Source organism: Nicotiana tabacum, chromosome 20, assembly GCF_000715075.1.
Source record: "Nicotiana tabacum cultivar K326 chromosome 20, ASM71507v2, whole genome shotgun sequence".
Classification (NCBI taxonomy): Eukaryota; Viridiplantae; Streptophyta; class Magnoliopsida; order Solanales; family Solanaceae; genus Nicotiana; species Nicotiana tabacum.
The window spans coordinates 51,720,409-51,733,529 of NC_134099.1; positions in this window are offsets into that span (position 1 = coordinate 51,720,409).

Here is a 13,121-nt window from a genome sequence, read left to right on the forward strand (position 1 = left end):
GAAAAAATAACTGGCAAAGTTGAACTAAGGCCTAAAAATTCATACCTGAGGTGTGGAGGCAATGGCTTCAACTCCAGCAAGGGAGCTTCCTCGATTGAGGGCTTTGTTGGTGGAGTCTTTCTATTCTCAAGATCTAAAGAGAGTTTCTGAGGCTCATAAGAGTAAGAGCCCATTACATGTAAAGCATTGACACACTCCACCCGGCTTTCATCCTCATTGACATCAAGATTCAACAAAAATGCTTTTAGAGGGTCCTCCACATTGATCATTGCACTAGTATCATCAACTATCACTACCGTAACAAGATCCACAAAAGAGCACACTTTAGTACTGTTGGGCTGCTTCATTGACTTGTACACATGAAAGACTACTTTTTCATCACCCACCCGGAAGGTGATCGTTACCCTGCTTCCACATCAACTAAGGCCTTCATAGTTGCAAGGAAAAGTCTTCCCAATATGATCGGAACCTTATAATCAACCTTGCAGTCCAAGATCACAAAGTCAGTAGGCAAAATGAACTTGTCCACCCGAATAAGAACATCATCAATAATACCAAGCGGCCTCTTCATTATTTTATCCGCCATTTGTAACCTCATTGAAGTAGGTCATGGTTAACCAATACCTAAAGCTTTGAAAATGGAGTAAGGCATCAACTTGATGCTCGCTCCCAAGTCACACAATGCCTTTGCAAAATCGACACTCCCAATGGTGCATGGAATAGTGAAAGCGTCGGGATCTTCAAGCTTTAGAACCATCAAATGCAAAATTTCACTTACTTGGTGAGTCGTTTTGATGGTCTCACAATCTATTGATCTCTTTTTAGTCACCAATTCTTTTATGAACTTGGTGTAACCCGGTATTTGTTCAAGAGCTTCCACTAATGGAACATTGATTGACAAGCTTTTCATCATCTCTATGAACTTCTTAAATTGGTTCTTATTCTTGTGCTTCGCAAGCCTTTGAGGGTAAGGTGGATGAGGTCTTGGCAAGGGAGCCTTAGCCTTGGGCACTACCATTTTTGGTATGTCTATTACGTGTTCCCTAGACGGGTTCACATCATCTTGGGTCTCCATCATCATGAACATCAATCCTCACTTCTGCATTCACATTCTCTTCTCTCACTTTCTCATAAACTAAAGGAACATCATCATCTTGCACTTGAATCTCATCACTCACAATTTCCTTTTGTTTGGAGGTATTCACATCACCACCTCGACCACTTCTCGTAATCACCGCCATTGCATGCCCGACATTGTTACCACCCTTCGGGTTTACTACTATATCACTAGGTAGAGCCCCCTTAGGACGAGTATTCAAAGATTGTGAAATCTGGACAAGTTGAACCTTCAAATTCCGGATTGAAGTATTGTGGGATACCAACAGGGCATCAGAGTCGGCATTCTTCTCCATCATTTGTTCAAACATCATCTTTATCCTTCCCATCTCATTGTCTGACGAGCTAGGACCTTGGGAAGGAAATGGAGGTGGGTTGTTTGGTTGTTGATACATCGGAGGCCTTTGGAAGCCTTGCCCCCGATTCCCTTAATTGCCATTGTTCCAACCCTCTTGCTTGTTGTTTCCTCCCCAATTGTTGTTGTTGCCACTCCAGTTTCCCTGATTGTTCTAGTTGCCCCAATTTTGATTGTTGTTCCCTCAGTTGCTATTGCCTTGTTGGTTTTGATTCCCTTAATTTCCTTGGGATCTCCATTATTGTTGTTGGTTAGGAGTATTGCCCCTTTGTCCTTGGTAATTGTTATATAATGCACTTCTTCATTCTACTCATCATAACCCTCATCTTGATTGAAACCACCACTACCTTGGTCATATTGATCCGGACTACTTTGACCTTGTTGACCTCTTTGTTGCCTCTTGTTGACCAATATGTTGACACCTTCCATAGCATTAACTTGTTTAGGGGCTTGAACTTGTTGCAAATGAGCTTTTGCCAACTGGTTCATTATTGTAGTCAACTCTACTATTGCTTGTCCATGGTCATGGAGCTCTTTGTGCAAGTGAATGATAGTGGGGTCACCCTGTGGCACATTAGCTCGACTCTACCAAGCTGAAGAAGTATCAGCCATCTCATCAAGAATATCACAAGCATCAGCATAAGGAAGCTTCATGAAATTACCCCCTGCTAACTGGTTCACCACACACTGATTGGTCGTGTTTATACCCCGATAAAATGTTTGTTGAATCATTGCCTCAGTCATATTATTGTTGGGGTATTCCTTGACCATAGTTCTATATCGATCCCAGATTTCATGAAGGGGCTCATTTGGTTCTTGTTTGAATGCTAAGATTTCATCCCTCAATGCCGCCATATGTCCCGGTGAGAAAAACTTGGCTACGAACTTCTCGACCAACTCATCCCATATAGTGATAGAATGGTTGGGAAGCCTCTCGAGCCAATCCAAAGCTTTCCCTCTAAGTGAGAAAGGGAATAATCTTAACCGCAATACATCCTCTAACACATTTGTTTGCTTGCTTCCCCAACACGTATCCACAAAGCCCTTGAGATGTTTATATGCATTCTGATGGGAAGCACCTATGAAATACTCTCGCTGCTCGAACAAAGTCAGCATCACATTTGTAATTTGGAAATTGCCCGCCCGGATCTGGGGTGGGACAATTGCACTACCATATCCTTCGTTCGGAAGCACCTGAGGAGCGACTCTTGGAGGTGGCGGGGGAGGGTCTGGAACATTGTCATTGGCCTGGAGGCCTCTCCTTTGAGCTTGAGGCACTATAGGTACCTCATCATCAATATTGTCATCAACCTCCTCCCCCGGAATAGCATTTCCAAGATTATTGTTGTTCCCCATTTTGTACCTGAGTTTATGACACACACAAATTAGTAACACAGAAGGAAAGAAAAACAAAACACAAAACTAGTTATATATATAGCCAAAACCATTTAGCTCCCCGACAATGGTGCCTAAAAGTGATCGCGGTCCAACCCTACACCACTACAGAGTGGCAAGAGCGGCCGATGCAACTTTTACCCGAAAAGGTTGGGATCGAATCCACAAGGAGCTAGATGTATTTGGAGTTGGATTCCTATCTAATCTAGAAATGTGTAGTGCTTTTAATTGCACTTCCAATCATGTTAGTTTGTTTGTTACTTCTAATTTTATACTAATGATGTACAAAATTAAGCTAAGTATATGTGAGCACGTGATTTTTGCCTCACGAAAACTACTCCAAAATAAATCAAAAATAAAATTAATTTCTTTTAGTGTGCAATTTTAGAAATTGTTTGGCGTTTATTAATTGTTTGTGTTGTCCGTAAATGTTTGCTTTGTTATAATTAAACAAAATAAAAATAAAAAAAACATGTTTCATGCATAACTAGGATTTAATTATGCATTTAATAATTGATTCAAAATAATAATCACAAAAATATGCATTTGTTCTAGTTTTAATATTTCATTATGTGATTAACGTTTTGTCTGTGTTAAATAATTGTTAAAAGGTGATTAATATTTTTGGAAGGTTGAAATTGTTTTATAATTTTTATTAGGATTTTTTATAATTAGGGATAAAATTAGGAAATGAAAAATAGGTTGAAAAAAAAAAATCGGACCTGTATTAAAATCCAGGCCCAAACCAAGTTACCCCCCCCCCCCACAGCCCAATCCAAACAACCCAGGTCCGGTCCAATTCAAACGAATCCAAACGACGTCGTTTGGTTATCATTCATCAAGGGCCGTTAGATTAGATCAATTCAACGGCTGAGATCTCATCATCCTAACCCATAATCCTTACCCGATCCAATACCCGGTTCAACCCGTCCCCCCAACTTAAACCAAACGGCATCTTTTGGTTAAGTGAATAGATCCTGGCCTTTCATTCTGCTTGATCGGACGGTCAATATCCCTCCACCCCTTCCCTATATAAAGTCCCAAACCACTACCCCGACCCCTAACTAAGCACCCCCCCTTCCTTACTATTCATCATCTTCCCCGAACCACACCCCTAACCCTAGCCGCCCTAGCATCCCACCGCCTGAAACCCGGCGGCAACAACGCCGCCGGTCACCAAAATAACACCCTAGACTCCTCACAACCCCCTCTTCACGGATCTGACCTTAGTTTCTTTCGAATCAGACCCCAACTCTTCGAATATTAAATCGAAGGTTGGTCTGAAAACTCAACCCTTTCCAATGGCTTCCAAAATAACACCACAGCTTCCCCTAGATACCCTAGCTATGGATCTAGTGTTGGTTTGGTTCGAATCCCCTCAGAACTCTTCGAATCTTCTTTTGAAGGTTCGAATCAAAAATGAACTCACTCAGATTCCTTTCAAATTAACACCAAATGACCCCTAGGTTTCCCTCACCCTTGTGTCATCTTTGGTTCCCTTCGAATCTGCCCAGAAGTGTTTGGATTTAAGATCCAAAATCTGAAACCCTAAAAAATTTCCAATCTTGGAATTTTTTCAATTCAAACGAGGGATTGAGGTTTAATCGACCTTAGTCGAAGTATTTTCAGTTGAAAATACTTCGACTAAGGTCTGTTTGATTTCAAAAAGTCCGAATCCAAGTTGAGTTTGAGTCCGGTTGAATTTGAAGGTTCAGAGGTATTTTTTCTATTTCTTATGTGTATTCTACGTGTATTTTTGTTTGTTTCATTAGTCTGTTTAATTTTTCATAATTTTCTAGTCAATTCTGTGATTCTGCCTTATACCCGTCTATATGATATAACAAGTGAATTGTTTCTGTTGGTATGATTATTTACAATATGTGTAATCGACTCGATTAAGTTCGTCGATTAGTTATGTTATGAATGCTCGTTTAATACTGATTGAAATAATCTGTTTCTATAGATTGTTTGTTGACAATTGTTGTAGATAATCAGTTTAAATTAATACCCGTCAGTTAAATCACCCTTGTTTACATTTCAATGAGTCTGTCAAAATGAATGCTGTGTATATGTTGATTTCTTAACCAGTAAGTTTCAGGGCATTGTCAGTACTGACAATGCCCCTGCATTCATGTTGATCTGAATTTCAATTCAATTTTTTTTGGTTCTGTTAAGTTCTGCATAGTGTTAATATGTTTGTATGCAAGTTCAGCTGCTCAATCTGAATTTAGCTTGTCCATTAGTTATTAGACATTGAGTTTGTTGGGTCAATTAACTAACAATGAAAGGACAGAATGTTGTTTGATTTATGAATTGGTTGTTAGCTGCTAAACAAGTTTAATTCAGATAACTTGGACAGTAATTACAGTAGGATTTCTGGGACATTTCTGGGATAGAACAGTAAGGGTAATATGATAGTATAGTGGGTTGAAAGTGGAAAGTTAATTGCTATTATTTAATGTGATAATGGAAAACAAAGGGTAATGGGGCTGCTGAAAATCAGGATAAGATCACTTAATGGGATTTAAATTATTTAAAAGCAGATTTTAATGGAACTTTCTGATTTTTAAAAGAAGAAAGGGGTCCAGACAGTAGGCTAAAAAAGAGGGACAGACCTGTATAAAAGAGGAAGCAAACAGATTTTTAGAGGGGGGAGATTCAATCAGATTTTGAAGGAGATTTAGAGAGAGATTTTAAGAGAGATACAAAGAGTGAACAGATAAAATTTGAGAGAGGAAAATCAAGCAGAAACAGAAATCTGAAAAGGAAGATAGAAAGAAAGGAAAACAGAAACATTAAAACAGAATTCTACATCAGAAGTTAGTATTGAAGTTGATTCTGTGTTTTGAAATTGAAAGCTTTTCAGTCTGCTTTGTTCTAAGTCCTAAAATCAGAAATATTATTCTTTGTATTAAATATGTTCGGATTTGTTCGATCTCTTTGTTCAGTTAAAAAAATCTGAAATTTCTTAAAAGTACTGTCACTGTGCATCTGGGTTCCTCGGGTCTTATTATTGCTCAAATCTATGGAAATACTGCTATTCTATTGATTTTTGTTACTGCTGAAATTTACTCCTTCTACCTTCATTTCCAGGTACATATCTTTTAAATTCTATGTCGGGGAGATATTCAGCATGATAAATCAATGAAACTTGAATTGCAATTCTATTTTTCCATTCATCTAAGTCCTTTAGTTTAAATTTCAGTTTTATTTCATGTTGGTTAATTAGTGGTGAATTCAACACGATGGCTATAAGTTAATTGCCTTATTTTGAAATTCGTATAAAAGTTTGTAATAATGTTATCCATTTCGAAATCACATTAGTATAGTTATATTTGAATTGTCAAAATAGGGAATATGGCATAAAAATGGGCCATTGATTACATCCCGTAATATCTTTAGCTAAATGTAAAGTAGAATGGAAATCTCAAGAAGTTACATTATTAGTATATCTTGTAAAAATATGATTTTGTTTAGATTGATATAAGTTATATGTTCATATATGGCATGATGACAGGATTATATATAATCATATGAGTAAAGTGAGTTGGTATAGCTCGTTACAATGTTAGAATATTATGAATGTTTAGGCGCACAACTATGTTGCATGTAATGCAATTTTATTGAATCAATTCGAATAATAACCCCTTTCTCATCAATTGATTATTTATCGTTATAAACAAATTAACTAAGCAATTATAATTTTGGATTAAAAACAAGCATATGAGAATGAGATAGGATGTATAAGCACAAATTGCAACATCTTATATCAAGGGTATGTAAAAATAGAGTTTGCATTAAATAAAATAATGAAAATTCTTTAAAAACATCTCTTCCTTTCATAAATCAATTTTTTTTTTAGTTTCACATGCACTTCACTTTTCGGATATACATATATTGTATTTGCAATAGAAATGGTAGTATTAATCATACTTTGTTCATTTTTACTCCTAAAATTTGAATGGCTTGGAGGAATATAGTTGATACGCGAAAATATAATCAGCGGTCAATATTTAATAATTATGAATTCTTTTCAAAGAATTTAAGGGTATCTCAAAAAAAGGAATTCCTCATGATTTTCACATAAAAATGTATAAATATAATAAACAATTTTGTGGAAATTCTATAATACCATTAAGAGTATTTTGTGCGATTAGGGATGCGTTCGCGTAACCTGATTATATTTTTTAAAAGCAAAATTCGGATTATGCGTTCGCGAAACTTCGAGTGAATATTTAATAAAAGGGATTTCTCCGAGGATGTAAAATAGTTTCATATAACCCGGGATGTGCAGTTCACTGTTTAAATGTAAGGGTGATGACGTTCTTAATTTTATTTTAAATCTCGAACATATGAATTTATAATAAAAACTATAATATGGTCAATTTTATTGTGTACACGTATGCGTGGCACGATCCCCTGTAATTATAAAAGGTATATAACACGAATATACGTATGCGTAATTCGTTTATATAATTGTAAACAATAAGTAAAAGCGGTAATAAAATCATGCAATAAAAACGTATTTAGTAAAATCAAGATAATTAAGCCAAGAATAAAAGCAGTTGAGCGACCGCGCTAGAACCACGGAATTCGGAAATGCCTAACACCTTCTTCCGAATTAACAGAATTCCTTACTCAGGATTTCTGGTTCGCAGAATAACAAACGGTGACTTGGGACGCCTTAAAATTCCCAGGTGGCGACTCTGAAACAAATAAACAAATCCCGTTTCGACTGTCCTTTAATTGGAGAAAACTCCCTAAGCGCCCCGCAGGTGCGGAAAAAGGAGGTGCGACAGCTCTGGCGACTCTGCTGGGGACCGAACCCAGAACCACTAGTTCAGGGTTTAAGAATTCAAGCTTAAAATAACTGTTATAATTAGCTTTATTTATTATCTGATTTTTACATGATATATGCTCAATATGCTAAATGAAATTTTTACTGCTTTAATATTATTTGAATTGTGCATATACAATTGCTACGAAACCTCCTTCTTTCTGAGTCTTCTGAATTTATGGTGCACACGTGCGCGTGGCCCACCTTTCTGTTAAAGTCATACCAAATAAGACGAAGTTGGGACAAGTAACTAGGCCGGGTAGACTTTCGTGCTCCCGGTACGTTGCCCCCGCTTCGGCTCAAACTGTCTGTTTGGGTAAGCCAGGTTTAGAACAATCAACCTCAGGTTTTTCACCTAGAATAACTCAGCCATATGCCGGATCCCTAGTAGGAACGTCTATTTGCATCATGTACATTTGGCCTTGGAGACTCAACACAGGGGTTGGGTCTGTCTAGGACAGGTGAACCCGAAATAAAAAGAACATCCTGATGCATCCTACTTGCTACCTGTGCATTTATTTGCCTCGAACATGCTTGTTGACCAGCTTAAATGAAATCATGGTGAGAACCGAGGAATAAAATGGGTTGTTTTAAAAAAAAATCCCAAAAAATAGTTTTAAATCTTGAAATAAAGGTATTTAATAAATAAAAAATTGAAAATGATTTTTTTTAGTGTATATTTTCAAAATGAGTCTTGACTTTATTAAAATTAAATTTCAGATACAAAATGAGCACCACACAAAACCCCCATCCACGAATACAGAAGAGTTTCTATTTCAGCTTCAAATGTGGTGGTATGAATTAGGCGAAGATGGTCAAAAATGAGTCGTCAAGCATTTGGGAAATCTCACGGATGTCATGAAAGTTAAACCCCGTGATGATCTGATTGCGGCATTAGTAACTTTTTGGGACCCTGTTCACAATGTCTTTCGTTTCTCTGACTTCGAGCTTACTCCTACATTAGAGGAGATAGTTGGACATGCTGGTTTTGACAGAAGTCTAACAAATCAAAGCCTGATATTCACAAAGGCTCCCTCGGTACATCGATTCTTCAGTCTTCTGAACATCAGCAGTCAAATCAGGAAAAGCAATGTCATCAATGGATGTTGTTCTTTCAACTTCTTGTATTCAAGGTTCGGAAATCCATATGGATTTGAAATTCATGAGAAAGGCCTTACTAACAAGCAAAACAAAGACACCTGGCAGATTCACCGTCGCTTCGCCTTCATGGTAGCTTTTCTAGGAAACATGGTCTTCCCAAACAAAGAGCTAACAATTGATATTCGCACGGCAAAAGTTGTACAGGTACTCACCACCAAGAAAAATCACACCCTTGTCCCCATCATTCTCTCAGACATTTATCGGGCGTTGACTTTATGTAAATCAGGAGCGAAAGTCTTCGAAGGATGCAAAATTTTGTTGCAAATGTGGGTGATTGAACATCTCCAACAACAGCCCAAGATCATACAGTATGGGCCAAGCAATGATAATTTCATCGAGAGTTATGAGGAGAGAATGAAAGATTATAAGTCCCCAGAAGGGATAGAAGCCTGGGTATCTCATCTAAGGGCTTTAACGTCAAATCAAATTGAGTGGACTTTGGGATGGCTCCCAATGAGGGAAGTGATACACATGTCAACCTCAAATAGTTATTTGCTATTATTGGGATTGAGAAACATCCAGCCATATGCACCACTAAGAGTTCTAAGACAACTAGGGAGATACCAAGTAGTTCCTGATGATGAAGATTTGAGTATACAAGTAATCAAATTACACCCTGAAGCCACTATTCCTGAGGCTTTAATTCAGCAAATGTGGAATGGATGTCGATACTTGAAAAGTGATACTCAAGTCCCAGACACTACAAAGGGTGAGATAAATCCTGGATATGCAATGTGGTTTGGGAAACGGTCTCGCGTGGATGATGTACCAGAACCTGAGCTAAGAAGGCCAACAAAAAGACCGCATGTTCAAAGCTTTAATGAAAAAATCCAAGAGCAGTTGATTTGGGGAGAAAAGGAAAAAGGGTACAAAGCAACTATCCATGCCCTAAAGGAAAATCTAAGGAGCCTCAGTCTGGAGAAAGATTTGCAAGCACAAGAAGCCGAAGGCGAGAAGAAGAGTCTAGCTTGTGAGAATGAAAATCTTCACACTCGATTCCAAAAAATGAAAAGAGTTTCTGAAACACCAAAGAGGAGTTGGAAGGATCAAAAAACCATCGCCAATCTTTTTGAAAGAATGCAAGATTATGATTCCATTCTTGCGGAAAACGAAAGGGCGTTGAGCAAAGCTAAAGAAAGAATCCAACAATTAAACGAAGAGGCCAGATCTAATAAGGAACGCCAAGTAAAGCAATCCAAAGAAGACAGAGCACAATTCAAGAAGGAAAAAGACCATTGGATACGATCAGAAGACCAACTTCGTGCACAACTAGAAGAGGCAAGAAGATGCAACAGAGAACATCAACAAGTAGACATCAACAAGGAAAGAGCGCAGGCAAGATTAGAGCAGGCCAGACTCCGAGCTCTATTAAAGTCAGCTCTAGATCATGAAAACCGTGTCAGAGATATAGCCACCACTCGCCAGCAGCAATTGCAGAACCAAGACCAACGTCTCCAGGATTTCAGGGCACAAATTCACGACCTGGCGGTCTACACCTCTCAAAGTTATGTAAACTGCCAAGGAATGGATTATGAAAGGTTTACAGAGCATGCACCCATTTTTGCCCGCCATCTAGCAACGGAGTTGGAAAGGATGTATCGTACGCTGGGAGGTCATCCAGGTCAAGCCCCACATTGAGCAGATAATCCAATAATTGACAACAAAAGTGGAAAGTGGGGCATGTGGTGAGATGTTAAGAATTGTATCTTTATTTTTATTTAAGTGTGTGTGTTTCAAACCATTTTCTTAAAGTTTTCAAATGTAATTCCATCTTTGTATAATGAATAAAAGTGTTTGCCTTATGTCCGAACTACGCAAGGTCTGATTCATGCAGGGGCATGATACGTAGGCAATCTCTATAAGATTCGACCACCACAATAAAAGATATATATAATAAATAAAATTAAAAGTGAATAACAATAAAAATTTCAAGAAAGCTGGGACGACACAAGCAGCCGAGCAAATGCATAATAGAAAGGGATTACTTGTCTAGGAGCATTGCATCTCAACGTGTAATTATATATGTGTTAAACTCTCAAAACTAACAAGTTTGTTCATTTCCAGAATTCAAGCAGTTAGTTTCTCTAAAGAGTATACTGGCATATTATCATTATCACACGAGATCAAAAGGACCAATACCCGAAAGTATGTCTATCCCAGATATTGACACAGGTATTGAGCTAGAGGAGATGGATGTCGGGAAAATGAAAGAAGAGATGTTTAAACTCAAGCAGCAAATGGCTGAGATGTACCAAGCCTGGTCTACAGGACAGTTACCCCCATCTTACCCAACTAACCCTGCTCCATCAATGACCCAAACTCAGGATAATATTACCACTGAATTATCCCCAAATTTCCCCATTTACCATCACTACCGAGGCACCACCTCTCAGACACCGCAGTCTCCACCTCCGAAACCAGTTCCATACTTTCCTCCACCTGTGACTCCTGTTTTCGTAGCACCTCCCCCGGCTACATTCTACAAATCTCCTAGTGAGCCTACATTCCGAGCCCAGGACAACCAATATTACCCCCCGGAGCCCACCCTCAAAGCCTCCGAAATCCATTCAACTGCTCCTCGTTTTGATCTCCCAACCGAAATTGACAAGCCAGCCAAAAATGCTGAACAAGAAGAGATGTTCAGGAAGGTCAAAAGTCTAGAACAATCGTTCAGAGACATGCGAGGATTAGGCGGGCAAGTCAGTGTAGCATACAAGGATTTGTGCTTATTCCCAAATGTACAATTACCAGTTAGTTTCAAGATGCCTAAATTTGACCTATACAATGGGCACGACGACCCAGTAGCCCACTTAAGGGGTTTCTGCAGCAAGATGCGAGGGGCTGGGGGAAAGGACGAATTATTGATGTCTTACTTCAGTCAAAGTTTAAGCGGATCAGCTTTGGAGTGGTATACACGCCAGGACCATGGGAGATGGTACACCTGGGATGACCTGGCACAGGCATTCGCATACCATTTCCAATACAATCTGGAAATCATCCCAGATCGACTATCTTTAACAAAATTTGAGAAGAAACACAATGAAAGTTTCAGAGAGTATGGCTTCCGGTGGATAGAACAGGCAGCAAGAGTGGATCCTCCTATGAAGGAGAGTGAAATGGTAGACTACTTCCTCCAAGCTTTGGAACCAACTTACTATGCCCATTTGGTTTCAGCGGTAGGGAAATCATTCAACGAAGTAGTGAAGATGGGAGGTATGGTGGAAAAAAGCCTCAAAACAAATAAAATTATGAGCTATTCAGCAATTAAGGCAACTACTCAAGCTATTCAAGGCGGAGTAGGAGGAATCGGAAGAAAGAAGAGGGAGGAAGCAGCGGTAGTTGATTCAGGAATTTGGTCGGGACCCAGAAGTTCACCGCCTTACTATAATCAACATCGACCTCACCAATCAACTCACCACCACAATTCATCTCAACACTACTATCACCCTTCGGAACCTCATTTTTCCATTAACCATGTACAAGCATACAATCAGCCACCTGTTCACGCTAATTGGCGTGCTCCTACCATACCAGGTACTTACCCACGAGCCTATCCCGGACCAGGTTTCAGGCCTAGGCCCGCATTCAGGGGAGAAAGGGAACAGAAAAAGAAAACCTACACTCCATTGGGAGAGTCTTACACTAGTCTGTTCCACAGGCTGAGACAGCTGGACATGCTAAGACCAATACAATCCAAGCTACCCAATCCCCCTCCAAAGAATCTGGACTACACCATTAGCTGTGAGTATTGTTCCGGTACACCAGGCTATGATACGAAAAAATGCTGCCATTTGAAAAATGCAATACAAGAGCTGATTGATACTAATAAAATCGAGGTTCAAACCCACGAAGCTACCAATATCAACAGAAATCCAATGCCAGCCCATCAGGAGGCCAATATGATAGAAATCATACAAGCTGATGGGGAGACAAAGAAGCCGTCACAAACTGTCATGATGATCAGGTCTCATGAAGCCAAGCTAGATAAGCAGTTAACAGAGGAGAAGCCGGTACCTAAGCAGAACAGAAATGGTGATGAACCATCTATGGTAGTCGAGAAGGGATCATCGAGCAAAGCTGCCACAAAGCAAGAAAGGCCGAAAGTGATAGTACCAGGGGTTGCCAACAAACCCATTGTATTCGTGGAAGGAGCCCGTACAGATCGGGTTATTATCACACCTGTAACCCAGCTACCAGTGATCAACAACAAAGCCATTCCATGGAACTATGAACGGGTGATTGTAATGTACAAAGGAA